The following is a 12,456-nucleotide window of genomic DNA, read 5'->3' as shown; positions in this document are numbered from 1 at the left end:
GGGGAATGGGGAGGACACCCGCTCCCCGTGGCCATCAAGGTGATGGTTGCCCTGAATGTTTAAGTCACAGGGTCCTTCCAGGTGCCAAGTGGGGACCTGTCCTGGATCTCGGTGCACAGATGTATCCGCGCCGTCATGGAGGCCCTGTATGCCCAGTCAGAACAATACATCCATTTCAATGTGGACTGAGCCCACCTGGATGCCCCGGCAGCGGGTTTCACCACCATTACAACATAACCCGGGTCCAGGGGGTGATCGACAGGATGCATGTCGCCTTATGAGCGCATGTAGATGTCAGGTCGCTCTACACCGAACCGAAAGGGTTCCATTCGAATGAGCAGGTGATTTAGAATTTCTACATACGGCCCATTGAGTCATACCGGCCCTGAAGGAGAACCCTAACTACGCCCACTCACCCACCTTACCTCCGTAACCCCACCTAACTTTTGCACACTATGAGCATTTTAGCACAGCCAATCCAGCTAACCCGCGCATCTTTGAACTGGTGAGAGGATCTATAAGGTCATCTATGTGTGGATCCACAAGAGATGGGGGAGATCCTAAATGAATATCTCTCATTGGTATTTACTGTTGAGAAAGACATGACTATTAGGGAACTTAGGGAAATAAAAAGTGATGACTTGAGGAGTATACATATTACAGAGAAGGACGTGCTGGAAGTCTTAAAGCGCTTCAAGGTAGGTAAGTCCCCGGGACCTGATGAAATCTATCCCAGGACATTGGGGAGGCTAGGGAGGAAATTACGGGTCGCCTAGCAGAGATATTGAATCATCGACAGCCACAGGGAAGGTGCCTGAAGATTGGAGGGAAGCAAATGTTGTGCCTTTGTTTAAGAAGGGCCTGTAGTTCCTAGGAAAAGCCTGGGAACTACAGGCTGTGAGCCTAACAACGTCTGTCATGGGTAGTTATTCGGATACAAAAGGGTCAGAGGGGCAATTTTTTCAACACGCGAGTGGTGGAGTGTCTGGAATGAGCTGCCAGAGGTAGTAGTAGATGCTGATACAATTGTGTCTTTTAAAAAAGCTTTAGACGTCATATAGGTAAGATGGGTATGGAGGGATGTGGGCCAAATGCGGGTCATTGGGACTAGCTAAGTGGTATGATGGTGAGTATGATGGTGAGGGTGGTGTGGGGTGAGGGTGGTGTGGGGTGAGGGTGGTGTGGGGGTGAGGGTGGTGTGGGGGTGAGTATGATGGTGAGGGTGGTGTGGGGGTGAGGGTGAGTATGATGGTGAGGGTGTGTGGGGTGAGGGTGAGTATGATGGTGAGGGGTGGTGTGGGGGTGAGGGTGGTGTGGGGGTGAGTATGATGTGGGGTGGTGGTGAGGGTGAGTATGATGGTGAGGGTGGGTGTGGGGGTGAGGGTGGAGTATGATGGTGAGGGTGGTGTGGGGTGAGGGTGGTGTGGGGGTGAGGGTGGTGTGGGGGGTGAGGGTGGTTTGGGGGTGAGGGTGGTGTGGGGGTGAGGTGGTGTGGGGGGTGAGGGTGAGTATGATGGTGAGGGTGGTGTGGGGGTGAGGGTGGTGTGGAGGGTGAGGGTGGTGTGGGGGTGAGGGTGGTGTGGGGGTGAGGTGGTGTGGGGTGAGGGTGAGTATGAGGGTGAGTATGATGGTGAGGGTGGTGTGGGGGTGAGGGTGAGTATGATGGTGAGGGTGAGTATGATGGTGAGGGTGGTGTGGGGGTGAGGGTGGTGTGGGGTGGGGTGGTGTGGAGGGAGGGTGGTGTGGGGGTGAGGGTGGTGTGGGGGTGAGGGTGGTGTGGGGTGAGGTGAGTATGATGGTGAGGGTGGTGTGGGGGTGAGGGTGGTGCGGGGGTGAGGGTGGTGTGGGGGTGAGGGTGGTGTGGGGGTGAGGGTGGTGTGGGGGTGAGGGTGGTGTGGGAGTGAGGGTGGTGTGGGGGTGAGGGTGAGTATGATGGTGAGGGTGGTGTGGGAGTGAGGGTGGTGTGGGGGTGAGGGTGGTGTGGGGGTGAGGGTGTGTGGGGGTGAGGGTGGTGTGGGGGTGAGGGTGAGTATGATGGTTAGGGTGGTGTGGGGGTGAGGGTGGTGTGGGGGTGAGGGTGGTGTGGGGGTGAGGGTGGTGTGGGGGTGAGGGTGGTTGGGGGTGAGGGTGAGTATAGGGTGGTGTGGGGGTGAGGGTGGTGTGGGGGTGAGGGTGGTGTGGGGGTGAGGGTGGGGTGAGGGTGAGTATGATGGTGAGGGTGGTGTGGGGGTGAGGGTGGTGTGGGGGTTGAGGGTGGTGTGGGGGTGAGGGTGGTGTGGGGTGAGGGTGGTGTGGGGGTGAGGGTGGTTGTGGGGGTGAGGGTGATGTGGGGTGAGGTGTGTGGTGGGGGTGAGGGTGGTGTGGGGGTGAGGGTGGTGTGGGGGTGAGGGTGGTGTGGGATGAGGGTGGTGTGGGGGTGAGGGTGGTGTGGGGGTGAGGGTGGTGTGGGGGTGAGGGTGGTGTGGGGTGAGGGTGGTGTGGGAGTGAGGGTGAGTATGATGGTTAGGGTGGTGTGGGGGTGAGGGTGGTGTGGGGTGAGGGTGGTGTGGGAGTGAGGGTGGTGTGGGGGTGAGGGTGGTGTGGGGGTGAGGGTGGTGTGGGGGTGAGGGTGGTGTTGGGGGTGAGGGTGGTGTGGGGGTGAGGGTGGTGGGGGGTGAGGGTGGTGTGGGGGTGAGGGTGGTGTGGGAGTGAGGGTGAGTATGATGGTTAGGGTGGTGTGGGGTGAGGGTGGTGTGGGGGTGAGGGTGGTGTGGGGGTGAGGGTGGTGTGGGGGTGAGGGTGGTGTGGGGGTGAGGGTGGTGTGGGGGTGAGGGTGGTGTGGGAGTGAGGGTGAGTATGATGGTTAGGGTGGCGAGGGTTAACACACGTGTTGCGGGGGAACCGCAAGTCAGCAGGGTCTCACTATCTCGCCCGTGGCCGATCTCCACCCTGGCAACTCCCTTTCCTCGGGCCCGCTGCCCACACCCTGGGCCCCGCTGCTCTGCCACGGGAAGGGGCCGCCATTTCGGCAGGACCCCTCCAGTTTCCTCCCGCTCCCCGCTGTTATGGGCGGCCTTCTGCGGGGCGGCAAACAGATAACCCAGTGTTACACAGTCCGACGCATTCAGCCCAGGGGGAGGGTAGCTGGTGGCTTCAGTGGCCAAGGCAGCCGGCCATGGGGGCCCGTATGAATGCCGGATGTGGTGTAGGGTGGAGATTCGGCTCCCCTCTGGGCAGGTGGGGGACGAACGGGGTAATAGGATGGAGGTTGGTGCCGGGGTACAGTGCTGCCTACTCACCCTGGCCGCCCTGAGGAGGTAGTGCAGTTTCTTATGGCACTGCAGGCCTGTCCAGACGGTGTTCCTCACGGCGCTGACCACCACTGCCAACTACGCCCAGATGTGGCAAATGGCGGCGCTGGCAGCTTCCTTCCCTGGCCGGTGTGCAGGGTGGTCCGTTTCTCCTCCACGGTGTCGAGGAGGGTCCTCAAGCTCAGCATCTGTAAATCTCAGGGTCACTCTCCTTGCTGCCATCTTGTTGGCTGGGATGGTGTGTGTGTGGAGTGAAGTGTGTCTATGCAGCTGCAGCTTGTCAGCCTCCGGAGTGTCAATCGCAAATCCAGCGAATCCTGCACCGTTTCTCATTGGAATCGATGTGTTCCACATGGCACCGATGCTAGCTCCTTAACAGTAGCTGAGTTGGTCCAGGTGCGACACCAGTTTTGCTGTCGTGGAAGTCCACAAATCCTGCCCTGGCGTCAACACTTAGTCTCAGGAATGCAGAATTCCGCCGTTAGTCGCAGGAACAGAGAATCCAGCGAATGGTTTCCCTTTAACAAACCCATGCTGACTGCCTGATTACCTTGAATATATCGAAATATCTTGCTAGCTTCTTCAATAATAGGCTCTAACATTTTACCTATGGCAGACATCAAGCTAACTGGCCTGTAGTTACCTGCTCTCTGTCTCCTACCCTTTTTGAAAAAAGAAGTTACATTGCTATTTTTGAATCCCTGAAACTAGTGAGTTTTGGAAAATTAAAACCAATGTGTCAACTATTTCACTTCTTTTGAGATTTTAGGATGAAGTCTATCGGGAACCAGGGACTGCTCGCATCTCTAACAATTTACTCAGTACAGCCTCCCTGGTGATTTAAATTGTCTTGAGTTCCTCCCTCCCTCTGAATTTCTATTACAGCTATTTCTGGAATCTTACTTGTGTCATCTATAATCCTTCAATTCATCTGCCATCTCCTTATTTTCCATTAATTCTCCTGCTCACTTTTTATAGGACCAACACAAGTCATTATTTTTTAACTGTCTGGAGAAACTTTTAATATGTGTCTTTACAGGGCAGCACGGTGGCGCAGTGGTTAGCACTGCTGCCTCACAGCACCGATATCCCAAGTTTGATCTCAGCTCTGGGTCACTGTCCGTGTGGAGTTTGCACATTCTCCCCGTGTTTGCGTGGGTTTCTCCCCCACAACCCAAAGATGTGCAGGCTAGGTGAACTGGCCACACTAAATTGTCCTTTAATTGGAAAAAAATGAATTGAGTACTCCTACATTTATTTTTAAAATGTGCGTTTGTATTTCTAGCTAGCTTTCTCTCACACTTTAATCTTTCCCCTCTTATGAATTATTTCAACCATTCTTGGTAAGCAATTCAATGCTTTTTATTTCAGTTGGATACTATTTTTACTTTTTTAGTTAGTCACAGATGGTGGGTGCTCCCATGGGAATTTTTTTCTCATTTGAATGTAGTCTGAAATATCCATTTAATGTCCACCGCTGCATCTCTGTTGACCTAGCCCTGCACCTAATTTGCCAGTTCATTAACTAGTTCTGCTCTCATGCCGTCATAATTATCTTATTTAAGTTGAGAACTAAATCTCTCCCACAGACTGAAAGTAAAATTCAATCATATTATGATCACTGCTTCCTATGGGCACCTTCACCATGCGGTCATTAATTGATCCTACCACATTGCACAATACCAGGTCTAATGCAGCCACCCCACTGGTTGGCTGCAGAACGTGTTGTTCTAAGAAGCTGTCCAAAAACATTGTGTGAATTACTCATCGAGGTTACCTTTCCCCATCTGACTTTTCTAGTCTATATGTAGATCAATAATCACCCAGATCTTTCAAAAAGCTTCCCACTATTTCCTCTTTGATATCCCATCCTATCAAGTATTACAGTTCGGAGGCCTATACACCACTTCAAACAGTTATTACCCTCATCTCAACTGAAAACATGGCACAGTGACACTGTGGTTAGTTCTGCTTCCTCACAGCGCCACGGACCCGGGTTCAATTCTGCCCTTATTAACTGTCTGTGTGCAGTTTGTACATTCTCTCCATTTCTTCAATGGTTTCCTCCAGGTGCTCCGGGTTCCACCGGTTGCTCCGGTTTCCTCCCATAGTCCAAAGGTGTGTTGGGTTAGGTGGTGTTACGGGTATAGGGAGGGGCACTTGTCCTGGTTTGGGGTGCTCTTTCGGAGATTCAAATGGCTGAATGGCCTCCTTCTGCACTGTGGGGATTCTAGGGTTCTATCCTGAATTCACCAAATGGCTTCTACATCCTAGTTTCTGCGCAGCATCACATACATTCATCCTATATCTCCAAAAGAGGGAGTCAGTGAGGGGCTTCCTGGGTCCCCACAGAGGGACATTGAGGGGCTTCTTGGGTCCCACAGAGGGAGTCAGTGAGGGGCTTCCTGGGTCCACACAGAGGGAGTCAGTGAGGGGCTTCCTGGGACCCCACAGAGGGAGTCAGTGAGGGGCTTCCTGGTCCCCACAGAGGACAGTGAGGGACCTCCCCGATCCCCACAGAGGGACAGTGAGGGGCTTTCCCCGATCCCCACAGAGGGACAGTGAGGGGCTTCCTGGGTCCCCACAGAGGGACAGTGAGGGGCTTCCTGGGTCCCCACAGAGGGAGTCATGAGGGGCTTCCTGGGACCACACAGAGGGACAGTGAGGGGCTTCCCCGATCCCCACAGAGGGACAGTGAGGGGCTTCTCCGATCCCCACAGAGGGACAGTGAGGGGCTTCCTAGGTCCCCACAGAGGGACAGTGAGGGGCTTCCTGGGTCCCCACAGAGGGAGTCAGTGAGGGGCTTCCTGGGTCCCCACAGAGGGAGTCATGAGGGGCTTCCTGGGTCCCCACAGAGGGACAGTGAGGGGCTTCCTGGGACCCCACAGAGGGACAGTGAGGGGCTTCCCCGATCCCCACAGAGGGACAGTGAGGGGCTTCCTGGGACCCCACAGAGGGACAGTGAGGGGCTTCCCCGATCCCCACAGAGGGACAGTGAGGGGCCTCCCCGACCCCCACAGAGGGACAGTGAGGGGCTTCCCCGATCCCCACAGAGGGACAGTGAGGGGCTTCCCCGATCCCCACAGAGGGACAGTGAGAGGCTTCCTGGGTCCCCACAGAGGGACAGTGAGGGGCTTCCCCGATCCCCACAGAGGGACAGTGAGGGGCTTCCCCGATCCCCACAGAGGGACAGTGAGGGGCTTCCTGGGTCCCCAGATGGAGTCGGTGAGGGGCTTCCTGGGTCCCCACAGATGGAGTCAGTGAGGGGCTTCCCCGATCCCCACAGAGGGTGTAGTGAGAGGCTTCCTGGGTCCCCACAGAGGGACAGTGAGGGGCTTCCTGGGTCCCCAGATGGAGTCGGTGAGGGGCTTCCCCGATCACCACAGAGGGACAGTGAGGGGCTTCCCCGATCCCCACAGAGGGAGTCAGTGAGGGGCTTCCCCGATCCCCACAGAGGGAGTCAGTGAGGGTCTCCCCGATCCCCACAGAGGGAGTCAGTGAGGGGCTTCCTGGGTCCCCACAGAGGGACAGTGAGGGGCTTCCTGGGTCCCCACAGAGGGACAGTGAGGGGCTTCCTGGGTCCCCACAGAGGGACAGTGAGGGTCTCCCGATCCCCACAGAGGGACAGTGAGGGGCTTCCCCGATCCCCACAGAGGGACAGTGAGGGCTTCCCCGATCCCCACAGAGGGACAGTGAGAGGCTTCCTGGGTCCCCACAGAGGGACAGTGAGGAGCTTCCTGGGTCCCCACAGAGGGACAGTGAGGGGCTTCCTGGGTCCCCAGATGGAGTCGGTGAGGGGCTTCCTGGGTCCCCACAGATGGAGTCAGTGAGGGGCTTCCCCGATCCCCACAGGGGGACAGTGAGAGGCTTCCTGGGTCCCCACAGAGGGACAGTGAGGGGCTTCCTGGGTCCCCAGATGGAGTCGGTGAGGGGCTTCCCGATCACCACAGAGGGACAGTGAGGGGCTTCCCGATCCCCACAGAGGGACAGTGAGGGGCTTCCCCGATCCCACAGAGGGACAGTGAGGGGCTTCCCCAACCCCCACAGAGGGAGTCAGTGAGGGGCTTCCCCGATCCCACAGAGGGAGTCGGTGAGGGGCTTCCTAGGTCCCCACAGATGGAGTCAGTGAGGGTCTCCCCGATCCCCACAGAGGGAGTCAGTGAGGGTCTCCCCGATCCCCACAGAGGGAGTCAGCGAGGGGCTTCCTGGGTCCCCACAGAGGGACAGTGAGGGGCTTCCTGGGTCCCCACAGAGGGACAGTGAGGGGCTTCCTGGGTCCCCACAGAGGGACAGTGAGGGGCTTCCTGGGTCCCCACAGAGGGACAGTGAGGGGCTTCCCCGATCCCCACAGAGGGACAGTGAGGGGCTTCCTGGGTCCCCACAGAGGGACAGTGAGGGGCTTCCCCGATCCCCACAGAGGGACAGTGAGAGGCTTCCTGGGTCCCCACAGAGGGACAGTGAGGGGCTTCCTGGGTCCCCACAGAGGGACAGTGAGGGGCTTCCCCGATCCCCACAGAGGGACAGTGAGAGGCTTACTGGGTCCCCACAGAGGGAGTCATGAGGGGCCTCCCCGATCCCCACAGAGGGAGTCAGTGCGAGGCTTCCCCGATCCCCACAGAGGGAGTCAGTGCGAGGCTTCCCCGATCCCCACAGAGGGAGTCAGTGCGAGGCTTCCCCGATCCCCACAGAGGGAGTCAGTGCGAGGCTTCCCCGATCCCCACAGAGGGAGTCAGTGCGAGGCTTCCCCGATCCCCACAGAGGGAGTCAGTGCGAGGCTTCCTATCAATAGAGGCCCCAAGATGATGAGCAAGTCTCTCACAACCAATCAGAGACAGAACTAAATTGAAATCTATTTCAGAATTTACATGTCCATCATTCTGATGAACCAATCACAGAGGAGGGAGTTACTCTTTCCTGACACAATCACTGGTCAGAACGACATTATTCATGTAGTTTATGGCACTACGCCCCTGCGCAGTGTGAGGATGAATTCGGGGAAGACCTGCCTGAGGTGCCTGCCTGCGGTGCCTGATGGGAGTTGTTATTCTGACAGTGTAGCTGCAGTAAGTGTCCAGCGTTTAGGAGTTCAAATCTGCGATAGCATGAGCCCCAGTGGCTGGGCGAGGCTGGATGCGCACCTGTAAATCCCAGCCCTGGGTCGTGGGAACGAGGATCGCAGTCATTTCAACTCCTCTACCCCAATCACCCTCTCTCTGCTCCATCCCCCCTCCCTCACCACCGTCCTTCCTCATCTCAATCCCTCAACCTCTCCATTTACCCTCCTCCTAACTAGGCGAGGAATGAGAGAGGTAGAAGATTGTTATAACCCGCCTGGATGCTATTGGCTGGGGACAATTGGTTACCCCATGCTACTTGAGGAATATGAGTTCCTTTAATGATAGAGAGGGGATGGGGGCAATCGTTAGCAGCACAGCTGTTAAATAGAGCTGGTCAGTGTGGTACCACCTGGAGAAGGAGCCAGTAGTGAACTACTAGCCCCGTGTACATATTGTTGTAAATAAAGTTACTTTCTGTTTGACTCTACAAACTCGTGCTGGTTTCTTCGTGACCCTCACAAAAGTGGTGACAAGGGTTACAATTGGATAGCTGTGAATCCTGCTGAAGCCACTTCCTTGGACATTTTGTTGGATACAGGTTTTGAGGGGGTTTTTCCTGTTGCACATGTCTCTTTATGGATGTTTGGATGTATTTGATGCTGTGCTGGCGAGTTGGAACCAGGACGCACAACAAATGCGTTACTACTTCTGGATGAATAACATCACCGAAAACGAACGCCAGGTGGCCATTTTGCTCACCACCCCCGTGGCGCGAATACGTTTGGGGTGATAAGAAGCCTTATGTACCCAGCTGCACCTGACAGTAAACATTTGATAAGCGACTTTGGTGGGACAGCATTTTAATCCAACCCTGTCTATAGTACTCCAACGTACCAGTTTAACATCACAGAGAGGTCCTCTGAGGAATCCCTTGCTGAGTTCTTATCCAGACTGTGCAGGATTGCGGTGTTCTGCAAATATGGTGACACTTTGTCAGAGACCTCTCTGCGATGTTAAACCGGTAACGTTGGACTGGTCTGAGGCATCAACAACGCGGCTACCGGAAGAAAATTGTTAGCCGAGCCACATTGACTTTTGAACAGGTCATCCGGATAGCCTTGTCCCACGAAAGCGCAGAATAGGGAGTTACAGGGAATGGAGGTGCATGCTTCTTCAGCACTTGTGTCTGAAAGTGCTTCCCCGTACCTCCACCGTGCCTTGGATGGGGGACTATAAGGGTCCACACCGGTGGGCACGGAGGTTCCTTCCCGAATAGAACCTTCTCCAGAGCCCATGGATGTGAAGCCGTGTAAGTGTAGGACATGTGGGCGACAACCCCGGTGCGGACGCTGTTCGCGGGTGCATCAGAAGGTCAGTTGCTCCCGCAGAAGCTGGGGCCAACCCAGGGCCCGTACTTTCCATTTAGATGAGCCCAAGGATGACGCACCCAAGGATGGGGGGGACAGAGGACGACTGTCTGCAACTGCAGCTTGTGGTGACAGCTCCCCATTAAGTTGACGATACAGGTGAATGGTCACCCGCTTGAAATGGAGTTGGACACCAGTGCAGCGGTCTCTGTGGTCAGACAGAAGACGATTGACTGCATCAAGCGGGGTATACAGTCCCTTGCGTTGACTGATACACAGGCCAAGTTGGCCACCTATATGGGGGACCCATTAGACATTGCTGGGACTACGATGACCCATGTCGCTTACTGATGCTTGTCAAGGTGCCTCCCACTCATCATGGAGTGAGGCCACAGACCCAGCCTGTTGTGTCGAGACTGGTTGCGCCATTTGTAGCTGCAATGGCAGCACATTCTCAAATTGGTTCTGGTGGTTTGACTGAGGTACTAGGAAGATACCCAGAAATGTTGCAGTCTGGTTTGGGGAAGATAAAGGGGACCGTAGCCCATATTCACAGAGGCCACGCCACATTATTTCCAGGCTCGCCCAGTTCCTTGTCCCTTGCTGGAGAAAGTTGAAGCAGAGCTGACTCGTTTGGAGTCCCTGGGTATTATTGGGCTTGCTGTTTCGCCAAATGGGCAGCGCCGGTCACACCGGTAATGAAGCCAGATCACACTGTTCGCTTGTGCAGCGACTATAAACTAAAGGTAAACACAGCTTCCCGGCTGAACCGATATCCCATGTTGTGCCTAGAGGATCTCTGCGCGATGCTCGCGGGTGGACTCTCTGCAGTTGGATCCCACCTCCTGATGGTATGTTACTATGAATATGGACAGGGCCCTGTATGAGTATACATGGTTGCTTTTGGAGTCTCCTCTGCCTGTGCTATTTTTCAAAGCGGAATGAAGAACATCTTGCCAGAGTTGCCACGTCGCTGTTTATTTAGACGACATCCTGATTACGGGAGTTTCGAAGCCAGAGCTTTAGGTAATTTGGAGGCTGTGCTTAAACGCTTCTCAGAGGTTGGAGTCCATTACCTCGCACAAAGTGAGTCCTTCAGGCAAAGGAATTGATCTACCTTGGTTGTCGGGTGGACCGCGAAGGTTTGCAACCCGTCACAGAGAAGGTGCATGAATTCAACAGGCCCCGTCCCAGATAGACGCTTGGGGTCTTGGTTCTTTTCTTGGCCTCATAAATTACAGCAGGAAGTTTCTCCCTCGTCTGGCGACCACGTTGGCCCCATTACACTTTTTGCTGAGAAGAATCATGGCCGGGTTTGGGCCGGCCGCAAGAAACCACTTTTCAGCAGATAAAGCAGCATTTATCAAAGAACAAAGAAAATTACAGCACAGGAACAGGCCCTTCGGCCCTCCCAGCCTGCGCCGATCCAGATCCTTTATCTAAACCTGTTGCCTATTTTCCAAGGTCTACTTCTCTCTGTTCCCCACCCGTTCATATATCTGTCCTGATGCATCTTAAATGATGCTATCGTGCCCGCCTCTACCACCTCCGCTGGCAAAATGTTCCAGGCACCCACCACCCTCTGCGTAAAAAACTTTCCACGAACATGGGGCAGCATGGTAGCATTGTGGATAGCACAATTGCTTCACAGCTCCAGGGTCCCAGGTTCAATTCCGGCTTGGGTCACTGTCTGTGCGGAGTCTGCACATCCTCCCCGTGTGTGCGTGGGTTTCCTCCGGGTGCTTCAGTTTCCTCCGACAGTCTAAAGATGTGCAGGTTAGGTGGATTGGCCTTGATAAATTGCCCTTAGTGTCCAGAATTGTCCTTAGTGTCGGGTGGGGTTACTGGGTTATGGGGATAGGGTGGAGGTGTTGACCATGGGTAGGGTGCTCTTTCCAAGAGCCGGTGCAGACTCGATGGGCTGAATGGCCTCCTTCTGCACTGTAAATTCTATCTCCCTTAAACTTCCCCCCTCTCACCTTGAAATCGTGACCCCTTGTAATTGACACCCCCACTCTTGGAAAAAGCTTGTTGCTATCCACACTGTACATACCTCTCATAATTTTGTAGACCTCAATCAGGTCCCCCCTCAACCTCCGTCTTCCCAATGAAAACAATCCTAATCTACTCAACCTTTCTTCATAGCTAGCACCCTCCATATCAGGCAACATCCTGGTGAACCTCCTCTGCACCCTCTCTAAAGCATCCACATCCTTCCTTCTAGTAATGTGGCGACCAGAACTGCACGCAGTATTCCAAATGTGGCCTAACCAAAGTCCTATACAACTGTAACATGACCTGCCGACTCTTGTACTCAATACCCCGTCCGATGAAGGCAAGCATGCTGTATGCCTTCTTGACCACTCTATCGACCTGCGTTGCCACCTTCAGGGTACAATGGACCTGAACTCCCAGATCTTTTTGTACATCAATTATCCCCAGGACTCTTCCATTGACCATATAGTCTGCTCTTGAGTTAGATCTTCCAAAATTCATCACCTCGCATTTGCCTGGATTGAAATCCATCTGCCATTTCTCTGCCCTACTCTCCAATAATCTATATTTTGCAGTATTCTCTGAAAGTCCTCCTCGCTATCTGCAACTCCACCAATCTTAGTATCATCTGCAAACTTGCTCATCAGACCACTTATACCTTTGTCCAGATCATTTATGTATATCACAAACAACAGTGGTCCGAGCACAGATCCCTGTGGAACACCACTAGTCACCTTTCTCCATTTT

Source organism: Scyliorhinus canicula, chromosome 9, assembly GCF_902713615.1.
Source record: "Scyliorhinus canicula chromosome 9, sScyCan1.1, whole genome shotgun sequence".
NCBI classification, from domain to species: Eukaryota; Metazoa; Chordata; class Chondrichthyes; order Carcharhiniformes; family Scyliorhinidae; genus Scyliorhinus; species Scyliorhinus canicula.
Note: the sequence above shows the minus strand (reverse complement) of the source record.